This window comes from Ptychodera flava, chromosome 9 (genome assembly GCF_041260155.1).
Source record: "Ptychodera flava strain L36383 chromosome 9, AS_Pfla_20210202, whole genome shotgun sequence".
Lineage (NCBI taxonomy): Eukaryota > Metazoa > Hemichordata > Enteropneusta > Ptychoderidae > Ptychodera > Ptychodera flava.
The window spans coordinates 8,669,784-8,688,338 of NC_091936.1; the positions used below are offsets into that span (position 1 = coordinate 8,669,784).

Genomic DNA, 18,555 nt, shown 5'->3' on the forward strand with positions numbered 1-18,555 from the left:
ATTATCTGTCGGATCATTTTTACCACCATTACAAACAAGAAATTACTATACGGTAATCTGACCAACCCGGTCCTTCAAGAACTCGGAGAAATGGACACATATTAAAAAATCAAGCCAAAATAATCTTCACCAAATTCATCAAGGCAGCTAAATGATCCTCGAAAGAAAAATCGAAAAAGCGTCACCATAAACGCAAATAAACCAAATGCCAAAACAAAAACAAAAACGGCCATTTTCAGGGTCACCATAGTCTCCCAGAAGAGAACTACCGAAACCTATATCATGGAGGTTACTACCTTCATGCCTAGACACACACACACAAACAAAGAAGCAGCTAAACAATAAACTCCTTCACGGTTTCGCGTACCGACGTTCTATACCCATGATGCTTTTCGAATCTAGCGGCTTCGAGGGTACCACTTTGTGCGTATCGCCTATTCTTTAACACAGGGCAGCTATGGTCAGATTCATATTTCGCATGTTTTCAGACCCATTCTATTGACAAAAGTTTGCTCATTGGCCATTTTGTATATTTCTATGTATTTTACAGCCGTTGGATGCAATAATATGCCTTTTACTCAACAAATTTATGGATTATAGAAAAATATTTGTGCCGTGTAGCAAGCTTCCCTGGCTTTGCAAAAGTACATTTGAGTAGTTGCAACAAAAACCTTACACTGGAACACTTCCAGGACCTGTCTCCTCTAGCTTACGTGTGACTATAGTGTTCTCTATGGTCCAATGTTTGCCTCTGTGTGGTATCAAGTTTTACGTGTTTGTTTACATTAGCGGAGATTCCAAACGGCTCCGAACTGAAAATGTTGTTCAATAGATTTCCTCTGTAGATATTAAAATCAGCAATAGTTTTTGTACGTACTCTTCACATGTTCAGTATTGCATCTACATTTCATATGGCGGCAGTAACATTATAGTACCATTCTGCGCCAAATCATAAGGTACAGCTGAAAATTGTCATCAACATTTCGCAGGTGTAAGCGTACTGCGAACATTAACGACACGATGTTTTCAAGGTTTCTATAAAACGTAGATAAATAATTGGAGAACTATTACATCCAACGGCTGTAAAATACATAGAAATATACAAAATGGCCAATGAGCAAACTTTTGTCGATAGAATGAGTCTGAAAACAGGCGAAAAGTGAATCTGACCATGGCTGCCCTTTGTTAAAGAATAGGCGATACGCGCAAAGTGGTACCCTCGAAGCCGCTAGATTCGAAAAGTATCATGGGTATAGAACGTCGGTACGCGAAACCGTGAAGGGGCTTATTATCCACATAAAAAACAACACAACAACAAAGAAAGCTGAACACAACACAACACAACACAACACAACACAACACAACACAACACAACACAACACACACACACAACACAACACAACACAACACAAAAAACAAACAATGTCGCAGCCAGGATTTTGAAACCGGGGACACTGTATCCCCCCCCCCCTCTATTTATTCTTGGGGACATTTTGCATATTTTGGGACAACATAACCCATGGACGTACGTCCATGCATAAACATTGCACGCACACATACATACACATATATATACATACATACATACTACATACATACATACATGTACATACATACATACATACATACATACATACATACATACATACATACATACATACATAAACAGTGACATACCCACATGCAAAAAAGACGTATAATTTGATATCTTTAATAAAACATTCAAGCAACTCTCTTGGGTCTGTGTCACACTGACTGTTTACTTTACCCTCCACTTTATATGAATCACTTGTCAAAATCACATGGTCAAATCTAGTGTTCACAACAGTCCAGGTCTGTCCACTATTGTTCTGATAAATAAAGTCACTGCCGAAGACTGTTTATGCGTCTTTGTTTTACTTGTCTCCATTCATTGAAGGCTTCTCTAAACGGAAATTCCGTGATGGGGGTCCTCGGCTTGTGACAAGTTTGCAATCTTTCAGCTTCCAAACGGTTATGACAATTTGTTTCAATTATATTTTCGACCGAAAATCCCCATTCGCAGTGAGCTGTCTGAACTGGCAAAACGAGTGCAATTTTAGCTAAATTGAACAAGTTTGGGAATTAATCTCGATGGTATGTGTCCAGCAACTTCCATAAAACTGCCATCTTATCTTGCGAGTATAACTGAGACAATACAAGTGCCTTCACAGTTGCCCACTCACGAAAAACTGTAAACAGAATTGCAATCAAGGATGGGATCGATTACCGTTTCATCTTCAAGTGCTTTTGATTCTCCGAAATGTGATACTAACACACCGGTTTCCTTGTTTGCGAATTTGCTGACCTGATCGGCAGACAGGCAGGTCAGGTATCACTGTCCGATAGCTTCGAATGTGAGACATCGTGCCCCTAGGCCTGAGCATGTGGTACATTCATGCCCTGAGCAACAGACTATAGTTGATAGTCATTGCGATCGGTCGACGAACTTTGGGTTGGCTTTATGAAAAATGATCATGGTAATTCGCTTTTGACGTCATTCTAAACTTGGAAGTAAGAAATGCGATGTCTTTAGTTCAATATTCAAAGCATGGTAATATTGGAATTTTTCGCGAAAGAAAACAAATGTGTTGACAGTTGTCCATCAAATTCTGTTTCCTTTTTGCAACAAATTAGTTTTCGCATAACAAAAGTCGGCTGTCGGACCGCGTCTGTGTTTAAATTTCAAGCAAGATACTGAAACAGTGTACATTATCTGCCGCCAGTCAGAGTTGTGTCAGACTACAAACAAGTAAATATATCAAGAGCAATCTTTTAATTACTGTCAAAGGCAGCTCCGGCGGTACATACTAGTAAATACAAGCGTCAAAACATCTTGAAGGAAAATGTCACCATCAGTATCAATTATCACCAGGGTACGTCTAAAGCTACACTCATTCGCCTATGAATGCGCCCGAGGTGACCCGCAGTATGCCAGAAAGTGCGCCGGTGGCTTGAGTTTTGGGGACATTGTCGCAAGGCGCGCTCTGGCGGCAATACTGAACAAAAGACAAAGAAATATAAACCGAAAAACAAACACAATAAAAATAGTCATCGGATAAAACAAACAGCGAAACTTAGAAAACACACAACTAAACTCGAAAGTTTCATCAAACCCATCATCACAGAAACTTATCGACGTAGAAGTCATAGCAACTTAGCGAAGGATTGAAATTTTTCCGACATTAAAGCGTCCTAAGGCCCCCCAAAAGTTGTGTTTCTTGTCCATCTTGAAGCAAAATTACTACCAGATATGAACTGAATATGCTCACGTGTTTGGAAAGATGAAGAATGCATAAATAAGAATTTAAGTAAATATGAAATACAGCATCTTTTATTGCAATAATAATCAACTTAACAGTGCTCAATGCTTCACAGAACAGTCATGTATTGTAAGATCAATATCTGTAGCAAGTTCATCACATTTGGTGTAGTCATTTTTGAGTTATATGACTACTTACAAAACTTCATTAAATATGCAAATTAGCTGTTTATTTTCTTGACACTGCTCAGTGCCTCATGGGACTATTAGATATCTATCAGATCAATATCTCTAGCAGGTATTATCTAATTTAGTGTTGTAGTTTAAAGGCTTGTGTCGGCGCCAGATTGTCTCACCCAAAGTTTACCCACCAGACTACCAATTTCAATGGAGAACAAAAGATTATGACACCTCCATAATCCTCTTTTTGCCTTGAACAAACTTGATCCCGGGGATCAAGTCCCTGGCCTTTAAGAGTTATATCACTAATTACGAAGTTCATTATATATGAAATCAACAGTTTCTTAAATTTGCACAGCTCAATGCTTCACAGTACAATCAGATGACTATCAGATCAATATCTGTAGCAGGTTTCATTAAGTTTGGTTCAGTAGTTTCTGAGTTGTACCACTAATTACAAAACTTCATTAATATCTAAATGAGCTATTTATTTACTTTACACTGCTGGATTTTTTTACAGTATAATCAGATTTCTGTCAGATCAATATCTGTAGCAGGTTTCATCAAATTTGGTGAAGTACTTTCTGAGTTATATCACTAATCACAATTATCAAATTAGTAAATAATTGACATGACACTCGTAGTACCATCATAATGCTGTCTGATTGACATCAGTGATTAGTTTCCTGAAATTCGGTGCATTATTTCTTGATATATGTCAACACTGGCATTTCAATCACTGGCTCCGCTAGATTTATCTTTCTTATTTTATACGCATTCAACCTTATAGCGTACAATGTGATGAGATGGCACAGACAATATTGGTTATGGAATTTCATATTCAAATATCAGAATAAATTTCACTCATTTGGTGTCTGCATGCTCAACTTCTTTCTGTCCAACGAGATTTATTTCCAGTTTTCCGCTGATTGACAAGGCGGACGTATGCTATTTGTCCCTCGCAAAGCTCTGACCGTATCACCATCCATGAGAGAATAAAAAGATAGTTTGAATCATTAATTTTCCCACGACTTCTCCTTTATTTTGTCAGAAATTTTACCTACAATTTTCGGCGCACTTGTGTATGTTACCGTTGGTCGGACTTATTTATATTTTTGTGAAGCAGCCCTGAATCCTGAAATACAGAAAGTGGCATTCGCGATGTGCAATTTGATTTTCATTTTCTTCGCCACGCACACCATCGGCTATCTGCACTGCGCACTCGATAAATAGCAAACTTCTTAGCTCTCTTTGCTTGCGTCTATATCCAAACTTATTCGTTCCCTTCGTTCACTTTTAACGACTGACTGGTTAGGTTTCTTCGCAATTGTAAGCGTACAACTTCCCCGCTTTGGTTTGTAACTGCATTCAGCATCGACTCAACCGCAAGGTCTAAACTTTGGCCTGCCTCTAACTTGGTCGCAAAAAGTCAGTAATTTTCTTACTACAATTCTCCTTACAAAATGAGGCTAACAATGGTCTAATGATGTTGGGTGTATTTAAAAACGATGATGCGTGAAGCATGTGGAGAGAGATGATAGTCGATGACCCGCCAGGCACGACATCAGTGTAGTGCAGTGCACATCGCATGAAAACATGCGAGAAGGTGACGCGATATGTAGCGATATTTTGACATCAATGAAAGAGTCAATGGACTGTCAATCAATCAAATTAGCCAATTAAATGTAGGAATCTACCAAACAAGTCTCAACCAAAAAGCGGTGCCGACAGTGACGTTCATCATGTTTATGAAAAGTGATTGCATTTTTTGGACTAGCGGAGAAAGTTTGGCGATCAGATTACACACATCCAATCTATCATGTTCATTCTTGTTCTCGAATCCACACTTCCGGCATCAAAATATCGCAGCAAATACGGCAAGCCATGAGAGTAGTGCGCCCATGGCCTATTACTAGTAATTCGCTTGCTGAATGCAAGCGGATTTTTAATGCCGCTCGCTAAATGCAAGTGCCTTCAAATTTCACTCGCAATGTCAAAAATGTTGGGCGCAATTCCTAAGCTGCCAATACTATGAGAAATTCAACGCCAGATTTTGAATTAGACTTCTGACGTGTCTTCCGAGTTGACTGTCAATACGTTGTTGCCACATCTGAATTTTGCAAAGCATGACACAAACTTGATTGGTTTTTGACAGAAATTTCTCCGTCTTGTCAAGTTTAGTACATCATTACCCTTGGATTAAAAAAATAATAAAAATTTTCGCTCGCCGCTCCTGAACCTTCGTCCAAAAATCCGATGAACAATTATTTTTTTCTTTCTGGCCTTACGGTGAAAATTTTAATCTCACATAATCCCAAAAATATGGAAGCTACACCTACCAAAATCTAACCAATCTTGCGACTGTCAAACAGTACCTGTGCAACAACAGACAGACAGACGACAGACAGACAGACAGACAGGCAGGCAGAAGTAAGACATTAGCTCACGTACGCGTGAGCTAAAAATGATGCGGGCGCGCGGCTTTCTTTTTTCTTTCATTTTTGGAGGGATGTCAAGAAAGGACTATCAAGCAAAATGTATTTCTTTTCATCATATTACAAATGTTCACTGTTCAGAATTTAGTATTTGTAGCCATTCCTTACAAGTGTGTCATGTGCTTGTGGCCTTGTGGGTTGTTATACCCCTGAAACCTGTCAAATCGTTCCGACAGTCTGCAGGTCCGATCATTCATGATCACGTTCTGACGATGGGGATCAATTATCCTCAGACAGTCTCCCAAACTAGTAACAAAGTGTTCACCGAAAGTATGCTCGTTTGTTCAGCCTATACGAAGATCTTGAAGCCATCTGACGATAGCATTTCTCAGTTCAAACCTTCTGTTCGTGCGATCCAAATTGCTAAATTTTGGCCACTCTTTTCGATGTCTTGCAACCATCAATACGGTAAACGCATTCTTGACAGGCTCCGGTGGATCTTTTTTTTTTTTGCATTATCAGTAATCAGGGCAAATTTTACATCCTTGCCAAATTCAGTGCAATTGTCGAGTTTGGAATTCAAAGGTATCGTCTGGAACATACCATTTGCTGCGCTCGAGACAGACGCTTCTACCTGACACTGTTCGCTGTGCAAGGAATATTACCGTCATTGGCACCACCCCTGGGCGGGCAACATAACGTGATATTGCCCTCGCTATCATCAGTAATCGCGCTAGACTTTTGATTTTGCGTACAATGAACGCATGGGGTCACTCAAAATGCGTAAAAGTCTCAATTCATACAGGTATTATCGGTGAGGCTCTTTATCTCGGTTTTCTTGATTTTCTTGTTACCCCAAAAACGCATTTAAATGACTCTCCCCTTTAATGATATTAGTGTTTTTGTAATTTTACACTTAAGTGCATACCGACTGCACGCTCAAATTAAAATGATCCATACTGTTACCTGCATCCATTAGCATGAGGTCGTCAACATTTAAAACGAGATCGTCGTGCATTTTTTATTCGATTTTGTGTTGAAAATCCACGCTCAAACGATAGGCTAGTTACAGTAATTACCAGTGTGATTCAGTGAAGAAAAGGCTGGGTATATGTCATTGTATTCCATCACCAACAACCTGCAAGTCTCGTCAAAGTTCAGTTGCGCGCACGTAAGACTACAAATAAGCCTAACGCGTCACTTTCAACACTTTTTAACTAATTAGGGTGTCCAGGCGTGTTTTGGTGTCATATTTTACACAATGTATCAAAATCGCTTACAGTATAGATATTAGTGAATTACATTGCTGCGCCACATGTTACATGTATGTCAGAAGTCACAACATAGACACAACTAGTGCCTACCGGTGATGAGCTGGACAGCGCAGCGATTCGTTCTCCTTGGGAGGTAAATTTCAACAGAAAAGATTGCGGACGCAACGGAGCACTTATGCACTTGTCGGGATTTTGCGTACAATTAACGCATGAATACAATTTTTTTTGCGTTTTTTGCCTTTTCTATGCATTATTCTACGCAGATTCCTGCGTTAACGCCATCTCTGTTATCATGTGTTATTATTTAATTATCGCTGGGTCAATTCTGTGTACCTTACGTCTCAAGGCTGTCCTTATTGATGATGTTGCTGACAACCCTACGAAACGTTCTGTGAAAGGTCCGTCGTTTCATTTGATTCCTGTTTTTGGTTTTCTTGTTTGCATCGCGGGATCACTACCTTCGAATTCAGTCGGGTTGATACGTGTGTATTTTCCACAACAGAGTGGGACCGGTTTCTCTCGTATCTGCTCGAAAATAATGCACAAAGCGAACTTACTGTGCCAGCGACTCAGGCCAAAGACATCACACCCAAATTATGCCTACAAAGACCACAAAGTGCGATATCAGAAGTTTGGGTTGTGTGGTTTAATGAGAAGAAAAAAATTAAACAAGGTCTTGCAAGTGGATGTCATAGAAATTCAATTACCCTGAATAATGTCAAGTTTTTTACAGCTGCACGCGGGAGCTGACCGCGGCTTTTTTCAATATCCAACGTCGCTGTTTGCGTTGTCGGTCACATCACAGCCTAGAATCTATCCTTCGTTCAGCTCTACTAAGCCACACTCCCCGTGTTTCTTAATACTGGAGCTACATAGCACTAGGGAAAGCAGATCGACTGTCGCATTGGATGTTAACCTCGTATATAGTTCTATGTGTCGCATTCTGAACTTACACTTGCAGCTTGTGATTGTTTGTCTTATCGGGTTAATTTGCATCATTGGTTATGATAGCACAGACTTTAGCAAACCGCATATCATGGCCGTAGCCTGACCAAATCGCCAGGGGGGGGGGGGGGCAGAGTCAGTCAACATTTTTATCGCCTTCTAAGACAGCTGCAAAGTTGCCGGTTTTTTTTTTCAAACAGACAATGTTAACAAGTAGTCCATATACCTTTAGCCTGACTGCCACCAAATGTCAAATGATGTTGACACACATACTACTGCATGGGACGAGATGGCAGATCGGGGGTGAGTGTGGGAGGGGGTGTCCCCCTCCCATGGTCAGAAAATTTTTGGAAATAACATGTAAAAACAATGAATTTGGTGCTATCTGGACCCTTATTGTTTTTCTGAAGATAGTCACTTTACATAAACAAGACACATATAACGCATAATCTTACTCTACAAGTAGCTCAAACGGAACTCCAAAAATCGGTTATGGTCATAGATTGCGCCCTATAATGGGTTTTATTTCTTTCATGTTAGCTTCATGTATTTTTTTTCGCCAAGCCATGTGTGGCCGATTTTTTTTCATTGATGTCTGCTTGGAATCTTTTTTGTTCCAATATCTTCAAGACCGTCCCCAGGATATCAAACGGTCCATCCCCTAGTTTAACAGCTTTCTCATCAATTCAAGAAGCACCAAACTTAATATAAAGCTTACACTGCCACAATATTTGGATCAAATGTAATTTAATTCAGAGAAATTCGGTTGACTTATTGCATTTATTAAAACCTAAAATAGGAGTGCTTTCATGGATTGCGTACAAGTGCATCAATGAGTGTAATTCAAAGCTGTGCACAATTTCACCATTATTACCGTGATTAGCATTCATGTCACACTACTTGCCGTTGCGGTTGTGTTTTGCTCAATTGCGAAGGCTTTACTTTTTGTTCATGAGAGTGATTTCAACTTGCCTATAGTATAATCTAAACACTGGCTCGAAAAATAGTAGTAATTACTGCATATCAAACATCGAAAATGTCATTTGACATTTTTTTCGGTGGGCATGATTACGTGTACTTGGCGTTCGGTCTCCAATTCAGTACACTTAACTAAGGCTAAAGTTATTAAAAAATATCTGTTTTGCATTTCCATTCACGCATGTTTTTTGAAAGTTTCTATGAGAAACATATGGTATTTTGAATAGGACCTTACAAGTCCAATAAGCTTTCGTGCCCGCAAGTCTTATCTTACAAATGTCGAATAATGTGCTGGGAAAATTATTGTTTCTGTGTGGTTTATGACTGCTAACCATTCGAAAATTTGAGGACGTAATGCAGTGAAATTAACCTCAATGGCGTCATCCATGATTGTTACAAAGTATTATAGTTGGTTCATACGCCAAAGACGTCTTTCCTATTTCAGCTGATAGCTTGAATTGTCACAAAACGGTCGACTTCAACATGAGCGGGAATTTTTTTGAGTTCCAGTTCCCATCGACTAACTTTTGTCAGGTGCGCTTTCTTTGAACGTGTCCTGAGTGACTGTACATTCAGGAACACAAGAATTCTGATTGAGCTTCAACTGCTATTTTCGCGCCTTTAGTTAGACATCGAGTTTGGGGACATATTTGAAGCTGTTTCGAGAACTGTTGCTGCGACGATGTTAGAGGTTTTGCCCGTACCGCATATAAGAACTTACATGAGCCTCCAAGCTCTGATTCAGAATAATCATACTGATCACCAACAACCAAACGGCCGTTTTCAGGATCCGTATTGGCATCCGTAGCAACTGCGGTGCATGCATGCGACCTGACATGCGACCTTACGATACGTTGAATGACTTTTCCCCCGACCTTCTACAAAATGGTACGCTTACCCTGCCTGCTTCCTGACAAATTTCAAAATACTAGTAGACTGCTGGATACGACGTCGTTTCTTCGGACTTTCACAATCCGACATTGTTGGCAAATTGCAATAGCCGAGAGTGTTCAAATGAAGGCGACTACTTAGGGCAACATCAAAAGTTCAATATAGTAAATCTAACTTAATTGCTTAAGTTTGACCTCAGACCCCCCCCCACCCCCCGTTCTAACTTAACTGACCTAAAATTGAAAAACTTTGCGGACTCATACCCTGTACGAATTCTTTCAGACGACGTACCAATGTACCATTGAATTAAATAAAAATCGAAAATCATTATAAAATAACAAAAATACTTTTTATTGCAGCCCAGAACACAACAAATTTGCACTGAAATTTGCCTTGAAATCGTAAAATTTGCCAAAAAGCGTTAAATCGTTTTTGACGGCACAAAAATTAATTTGGCCAAAAACCCCCCACCCCCAAACTTAAGCAATTAAGTTTTTTTTCAAACATCGATCTTTTGACGTCGCCCCTTATACAGTAGCTGTGTTGAAAACGGACGCTATAAAAATTACAATAAAATAGCTTTGACTTTACCGACGTTACAAAAAATAAAAGTGTACAATTGTCAGTCTACCCGTATTTGACTTTCATAAGAGTATTGTTTTTGTTTTTTTAAGGTTTTTATTTAAACAAAGAAAAGAGAACAAAGAAATCAAGGAAAGAGTACAGGAACAGAAGGAAAAAAAAGAAAGAACAACTCAATGAAATGAATTAATAATTCAAATTACAAATGCGAATAGAAAAGGCTTCAGTGTTACAATTTTCTATTTCAGTCTTCTGAGCACAATGATAAAAAAGATCTCCATTTAGTAAGAAATGCAACGTTTCTTCCCGATTTTGTGCCATTTTTTCCTCTATAGAAACAACATTTTTGACAGCCTCAATAAACAATTCTATTGACGGTCTTTTATTGAGGAAACGAATCGAATATAAATGATATTTTGCTATTAGTACAAGATGATTCAGTGTTTCATTTGCTTTCGTGGGTAATATACCAAAAATTACATCTCTACATGTTAACTTTACATTTTGTTCTGTTTTATGATGAAAGAAAGTTTGAAAATCTGCCCAGAATAATTTAGCTTCTTTACATTCCCATAACAAATGCTCTAAAGTCTCTTCGGAATCACAATTTTGACAAGAAGAGTTGTTTCTGATTTTATTTCTTTTTAAGTACACGTTTGTAGCCAGTATACGATGGAGGATTTTGAACTGGAAAACCTTTAATTTCACTTCTTTTGTTGTTTCGTGGGGTAGATTCCATGACTTTTCCCATCAATTTCCCTTGCATAATCTAATTTTGAAAATGCTAATTCTGATGTTGGTTGTTGGAACTTTTTCTTTTTTAGTAATTCATAAAATTCCTGTGTGTTATATTTTTTAAGTTGAAGACCTTCTACAATATCTCTGACATTTTCATCTGTTGCTTTGTTGAAATTTTCTTCTTTCAAAAGCTTTCTCCATTTTCCTGGTATTGCTGAAATAATACTTTGATAATTTAGAAAGTTTATTTTAACCATATATTTCTCCTGAAAGGCATGCCAAGATAGTGGAATTCCACTTTCATCGAAAAAAACACTTACATATTTGATATTATGGTCTAAAAGTTTCTTGTTGAATATTGATTTTCCTTCTATCGTTATGTACTGATTGTTCCAAATTATTTGGGAGGCTATGTCTTGCACTGTTTCTAAATCTGTAGTTTTAAGCTCAGCAAAATATGATAGTATGTCTGTGTAAAAGGTTGGAAGCAGTGTGGTGAAATTAACTTGAAATGCATGCTGGTCCGAAGGACCAATAGCAAGGGGAATCTGCTGGTCCTTCTTGATGTATGTTGGTCCAACAAAAAAAAATAACAAAAACCTTCAAAAATGTACTTCCAATTGAAAATAGCTAATAACACGGTACATTATTAGTCTCTCCTACTCTGGTGTTGTTATATAATATTGATACAAATAAATGATAAATATATATTTTAAATTTTTCATATTTTTTGCTCAATAATATATGCCATGACTAGAGGTAAAGGTATGACCCAGTACCAGATCTCTACTAAGTCTTCATCCCAGATCCCTATGGGAAAAGGTTTTATAGTTCATTCCAAAATTAACATGGGGAAAGCTTCTTACAATTTTCATTCCAAATTTATATGAGAAAAATTCTTTCAGTTCTCATTTCCAGTTAACATGGGGAAAAGTCTCAGTTTTCATATCAAATAAACATGGGGAAAAAGGAAAACGTCTTTCAGTTTTCATCTCAGATCTCTACTACATGGGAACAAGTCTTCAGTTTTCATTTACACCATCAGAACAGATCATGGGCATCATCATCCTCAGAGCAGCTAGAATCTCCAAACTCAAAGTCAGATTCATAGTCTGATTCTACATCAGTGTCCTGATCAGCAACTGAAACGTCAGTGGAACCGTCACTGATTATGGTGATAAACTTGTGTCTTTGGATTTCATCGTGCATCTTTTTTTGTTCGACTTTAGGGGCGACGTCAAAAGATCGATGTTTGAAAAAAACTTAAGTTTGGGGGTGGGGGGGGGCCAAATGCAGTCAAAAACGATTTAACGCCTTTTGGCAAATTTTACGATTTCAAGGCAAATTTCAGTGCAAATTTGTCGTGTTCTGGGTTGCAATAAAAAGTATTTTTGTTATTTTATAATGATTTTCGAATTTTATTTCATTCAATCATGGTACATTGGTACGTCGTCTGAAAGAATTCGTACCAGGGTATGAGTCCGCAATGTTTTTCAATTTTAGGTCAGCTAACTTAGAACGGTGGGGTTGTGGGCGGGGGTCTGAGGTCAAACTTAAGCAATTAAGTAAGATTTACTATATTGAACTTTTGATGTTGCCCCTTACTTATCGCAGAAATAAATTGTCTGCACGCCTTGTCGTTGCGGTACGTTTCTCCTACATCAACTCCTTTTTTACGTCGAGTGACAAAATCTTTTAATGGACGGTTATTCACACATATGGCATGGGCATTACGGAACAGATAGCAGAGTTTTGTGAAGACCGCACTGTTCATTTTTTGGCAGTGTTACCTCAGCTGTGCTTTGCCCGGGTGGCGCATTGCGGTTCTTAGCATGTTCCACGGCGATTTTATGACCCTCTGACTGACTGTGTGAGGCTAAATTAGAGTGTCGAAAGTTGTTAGTGCCAACCACAAACGGACCCTTAGAAGGAGCTGAAAAAGCACTTACAAGATGCGGCTACCTTGCGGGCAGAGAGATCGCCGTTCGCTCATCGGCATGGCATGCAGTACATCTTTGACTTGTCAAATAACAATCAGTCGCGGAACTCATTCTGCCATGCAGGCTGAAAAGATCGCGGTTTTCGTCTTTCTCGGTTATATTCCCTTCGTGCCTTTTGCTTCTTCAAGTCGTTTGTTTGTTGTTTGTCCAAAAACGCCACATATTGCAGGGCGATCCGCAACAGCCTTAGTTAGGTCGAGCACGTGTGACAGCAAACTTCCAAGACCCATGACCTTTCTATCAAACTCTGTTAGTATCAAGAATTGTGATGGGTCAATATAACACCTTGCCCGTGAAATCGGCCAATTGCGTGCATTATTTAAAAAAAGTTTTAGCTGTCGCTGCTGTCGTTCTCTACCGGAAGTGTTGGTAATTCATTATGAACTTCGTAGGAAAACTAGGAAAACACTCATGCAAGCGGGGAACGGACCGACAAATAGTTGGATACATAGCCAAATAAATTTGGTTTCCAAAATTTTTATGTGAATTTTGCGCTGGTCCGAAGGACCAGTAGTGTCCAAAAACTGCTGGTCCGTCGGGCATTCTGTTGGTCTCGGACCAGCGGACCAGCGTTAATTTCGCACGCTGGTTGGAAGTTTGAATGGGAGAAATGGAATTCTATAATTGCAGTTCAATAGGAATCTTAAGCCTCCTAGTTTTTGAAAATAATAGTTTGGCAATGGTGTCCAACTGGAGTCACCTTTCAGAAGTTGTTTTAAGTAGGATAATTTTAACGCCTTGTTTAATTCTACAACATCTGTCATTTTCAAACCTCCCTTATTTAAATCGCCCATCATTGTCACATTTTTTACATGGTTTTTCTTGCCTTTCCATCAAAATCTGAATAGAAATGAATTAGCTTCTTGGACAAAACTTGTAGGACCGTTATGGCTTTCATGGTGTAAATAAGCTGTGATATTCCAAAGCATTTGGAGAGGGTAACCTTCCCTGCAATGCTTAGATCTCTAGCTTTCCAAATGTCTAATTTACTTTTCAATTTTTTCAAATGATTCCAACAATTCAACATTTCATTTTCCTTTTTGTCATGTCCAATATATATTCCAAGTAATCTTATCGGTGTTTTCGTTTCCGTTAAAAGTGGTGGAAAATCGCCAGAATATTTCCAAAGACGTTTTACTTTTCCAAACATTAATAATTCAGTTTTTGTATAATTTATTTCCAATCCTGAACAAATGGTAAAGTTTTTTAACATTTCCAGGCTCTCCTTGATATCTTTTATATCCTTTAGAAATAAAGTTGTGTCGTCTGCAAAGCCAGAGATTCTTTTTTCGTACATTGTTGGGAGTGTTATTCCTTCAAATTTATGCGTTGTTCTTATAGCAATGGCCAGCAATTCTATCGATAAAACAAATAACGCTGTAGATAGTGGGCAACCCTGCCTGATTCCCTTTTCTAATCCAAACCATCCTGTTGAAAACCATTGTTTACAACACAACTTTGAACATTGGTATAAAAAACTTTTACCCATCTTCTGAAAGTATTCGCAAACCCAAATAATCTCATCGCCTCGTGCATTAGGTTCCATTCTAAACTATCAAATGCTTTCTTGAAGTCTATGAAAAGTATTGCTCCCCGACTGTTTTTCATTTTCCAAATAATCAATTATATCTGATACGAGTCTAATGTTTTCCATAATACTTCTGCCCTTGATGAAGGCTGTCTGGTCTTGGTGTATGATGGATGGAAGTGCTTTGGCAATACGTTGAGCCATGCATCTGCTAGCTACTTTATAATCTGAATTCAACAGGGATATTGGGCGCCAATTTTGAATATTTATTAGATCTTTGTCTGGTTTTGGTAGGAGAGTAATGATTGCCTGTCTTTGTGTGTTTGATAGTTGTCCTGCATTAAAAGCAAAATTGAGACTATCTACAAGAAGATTTGCAATACTATCCCAAAATGCCAAGTAGAATTCAGGTGGCAATCCATCGCTTCCCGGTGTTTTATTTTTGGGACAGTCTTTCAATGCTTGGAATATTTCTTCTTTTGTTAACAGACCTTCACACTGTTCTCGTTCTTCTTGTTTTAGAGTTGGGATATGACGTAAATTTGAGAAACATAGGAATATTTCATTATCTTCTAGTACGGGATTGCTTGAAGTATACAAGTTTTTATAAAAAAGTTTAAGTTGGCTAAGTATCTCTTTCTGATCGTGAATTCTTTTGTCTCCTATTTTTAGCTTATTAATCGTTTTCTTGTTAAAGTTTCGTTTTTTCCAGGTTCAGGAAATATTTACTGCTTTTTTCACCATCCTCATAACATTTAACTCGGGATCTTATGGCCGCTCCTTGAATTTTATATATCGTTAGTTTTTCCAGTCCGTTTTTTGTTCTTTCATAATCCGCTAAAACTCTATCATCTAACTGTTCATCAATTTGTTCTTCTAGTCTAGTAAGGTGGTTATTCAGTTCACTTTCTTTGTCTCTCCTTGCTCGCTCTTTGTTTTTACAAAAGGATACAGTTTCTTTACGTATTTTATATTTTAAAAATTCAAATTCAGCTTGAGGGTTACTGTTTGTTTGGTTCTCTTTCGCAGTTTCTTCTATCAGTGAATTTATCATTTTTAAATATTCATCGTCTTCTAATGACTAATGTTAAATTTCCAAAATCCTGGGCCTTTTGTTTTTGTGTTGGGGATGTTGAAAGTTAGGGTGACTGCACTGTGATCTGTCTTATACTACTGATAATTTCAGTTTCCTTTGTTTCTTTTTTAATGCAGGGTGAGATTAAGAAGTAATCTAATCTTGAAAAACTTTCTTGTCTTCGCCAGGTAAATCTGTAAGAATCAGGGTTGAACTGTCTAAAGATATCATTTAATGTCAATGAAGTTATTAATTATGAAACTCAATTCTTGATTTAACTTTGGTATCTTTCGTTGCTCCCCTTCTATCCATAATTGGGTCTATAGCTAGGTTAAAATCCCCTCCCATACAAATTTTAGCATGTGGAAAATTACTATTTATAAGCCTTCTTAACTGCATCAGTAATGGAATTTGTTTTTTTTCCTCGTTTGGTGCGTATACATTAACTAATAAAAGTTTGAAATCCGAGACTGTAATTTCTGCCATTATATATCGCCTTCGTTGTGTTTCAGAACGGAACCTACTTGAATAGCAGTGATTTGCGATTGATTAGAATTGCTGTGCCACCGCTATGCTTAGTACCATGTGAATACAGAATAGTTCCTCCCCATTCATTACGCCATTTCTTTTCTATTTCTGGGCTGCTATAAGTTTCTTGTAAAAATATTAGATCAGCGTTCTTATTTCTCAAATATCTATATATCGCTTTTCTCTCTTTTTCAGATCTCTAAGGCCTCTCACATTTAAAGATAAAAGTTTTAGAGTTGACATCAAGAAAGAAAAAAAAAGGGGAAAGGGAGACAAAGTGGTCCCTAGAAGAAAAAAACAAACAACAAACTCAAAAACAAACCCGGAAAGGAAAGGGGAACGCAAAAAAGAGACGTCCCACCTCAAGTTACAATAACATGACTATTTAAATTCCAAACACTGCATCACCGTATAGGTACATGTGTCAAGTTTTAAGTTTTCGCGCCAAATTATCTAAATTTACATATAACTTAACACATGTAGTGATTGACACTCTCAGCTTTGAATACCTATCTTTGTTGTTGTGGTGGTGGTGGTGGTGGAAATCTTTCAAAACAAAAGGAAGACGGTTCCAGTTACGCAACTCTTAACACCTTGAGTGACATCTTTCAGAACTGTTGTTCATCATTTGCACATTAAATACTGGAAACAATCAACAGATAGTGAATTCCATATTGCGTAACTTGGTTTCTCCCGCCTTTTCCAAACAAAAGGTAGAGAAAATGGAAACCTGTTCGACCTCAGTTACTAGAAAAGTTCGACTGAAGTGATTTTTTGTGGCATACGAGATTAATTTTCAACATTGCTGGTTTTTTTCATAATCTACCATAAAGATTTTTCCCGGTATTGTTTTCCATCAATAAAAGTTTCCCGTTTCTGTACTTAACCTTCTGTTTATTTGTTCGTGCTGCTACGATGATCGGTTTCAACTTCTTTCTTGTTTCCAAGTCTTCTCTTGTCAAATCTTCGGTTACGAAAATTGCAGTTCCCTGTAGTACTGTCCTTGCTTCTTTCAGAATTTGAAATCTTTTTGGACGACTGTAGAGCTTCATTACAATCTGTCTAGGTTTACCATTTCGCCTGGTTCCAACTCTATGGGCATTTTCGACGACATCACCAGTTATTTGGAACTTCGTTGACAGTATTTTCTTCACAATTTATATTGTATTTTCATCATTCTGCTCTTCAACACCACCAAACCTTAAATTAAAACTTCTCAAGTACCTCTCTTGCTTTAGCTGGTCTTCTTTTAGATCTCCTAGTTGTTGTCTTGTTATTTGCAGTTTGTTGTCCAACCCCGCTAATTTCTTTCTCGGCGTTTCATTCTCTGCTTTGATGTCGTTTACCTCCGCGTCCGTAAAGTTCAGCGACTGTTCAAAGTCTTTCTGATTTCTTCAAGTTTATCCAGTCTTTGTATCATTTTCAGCTGAATGTCGTTGTTCTTCTCAAGTTTTTCCTGCAAACTTAACACCGCTGAATGCATAAACTTTCTGAACTCACGTTCATCTTCTACGATCTCGGCATTTTTGTCCCCAGGTGTTACACTGAAGCCGTCGTAGTCCGTAATAGCTCTCGCTGTACTGACCGTTGTTGATGTTGGTTGTGAGGCTTTTTGGGAGGTTTTGGTGGTTCTTCCACTTCCTGGTTGGGTTTTCTCCATTTCACTTGCTTCTTACTGTTATCCGCTGTGGTATAAATCGGTAGCTGTTGATTGCAGTGTCTGAAACTCTGGTAAAATTTTCTTAGAGGCGGAGCGTCAAAGAAACACGTCTTCACTCTGTCGCCATTGCACACGTAGGGTGTTTCGTGAAAAGTTAAAACAACTTTCAGGGCTACCGTCAGACATTTCGGCAAACAACTTCGATCCACTAGGCAAAAGAAATAGTGCATCACGTTAGAAGGGTTTTTCGCGGAACGTGAATATGAGTGTTGAGACGAGTGACTAATTTACCCTTTAAATTCAATAGTAGCAAGAACTGAGGCTCCAGAAAATGCCGCGCTTTTCAACCATAAAGGGCGCCGACAACACGGGCGCGCAAGAATGTTTATCTTTTTATTCCATGTGAGCGGGATCTGGCTCGCAATATCACAAATCGAAAATGTGAATTGGATCTGTAGACC

General features: G+C 38.3%; 1 protein-coding gene and 1 long non-coding RNA gene across 2 annotated transcripts in view; one reads left to right on the forward strand and one right to left on the reverse strand.

Moving 5' to 3' along the window:
- LOC139139954 (uncharacterized) overlaps positions 1-18,555 on the reverse strand; it is a 241,835-nt gene that overhangs the window by 30,901 nt on the left and 192,379 nt on the right. The window lies entirely within an intron of this gene.
- The window catches only part of LOC139139918 (xanthine dehydrogenase/oxidase-like), a 63,162-nt gene that overhangs the window by 3,215 nt on the left and 41,392 nt on the right, over positions 1-18,555 (forward strand). The window lies entirely within an intron of this gene.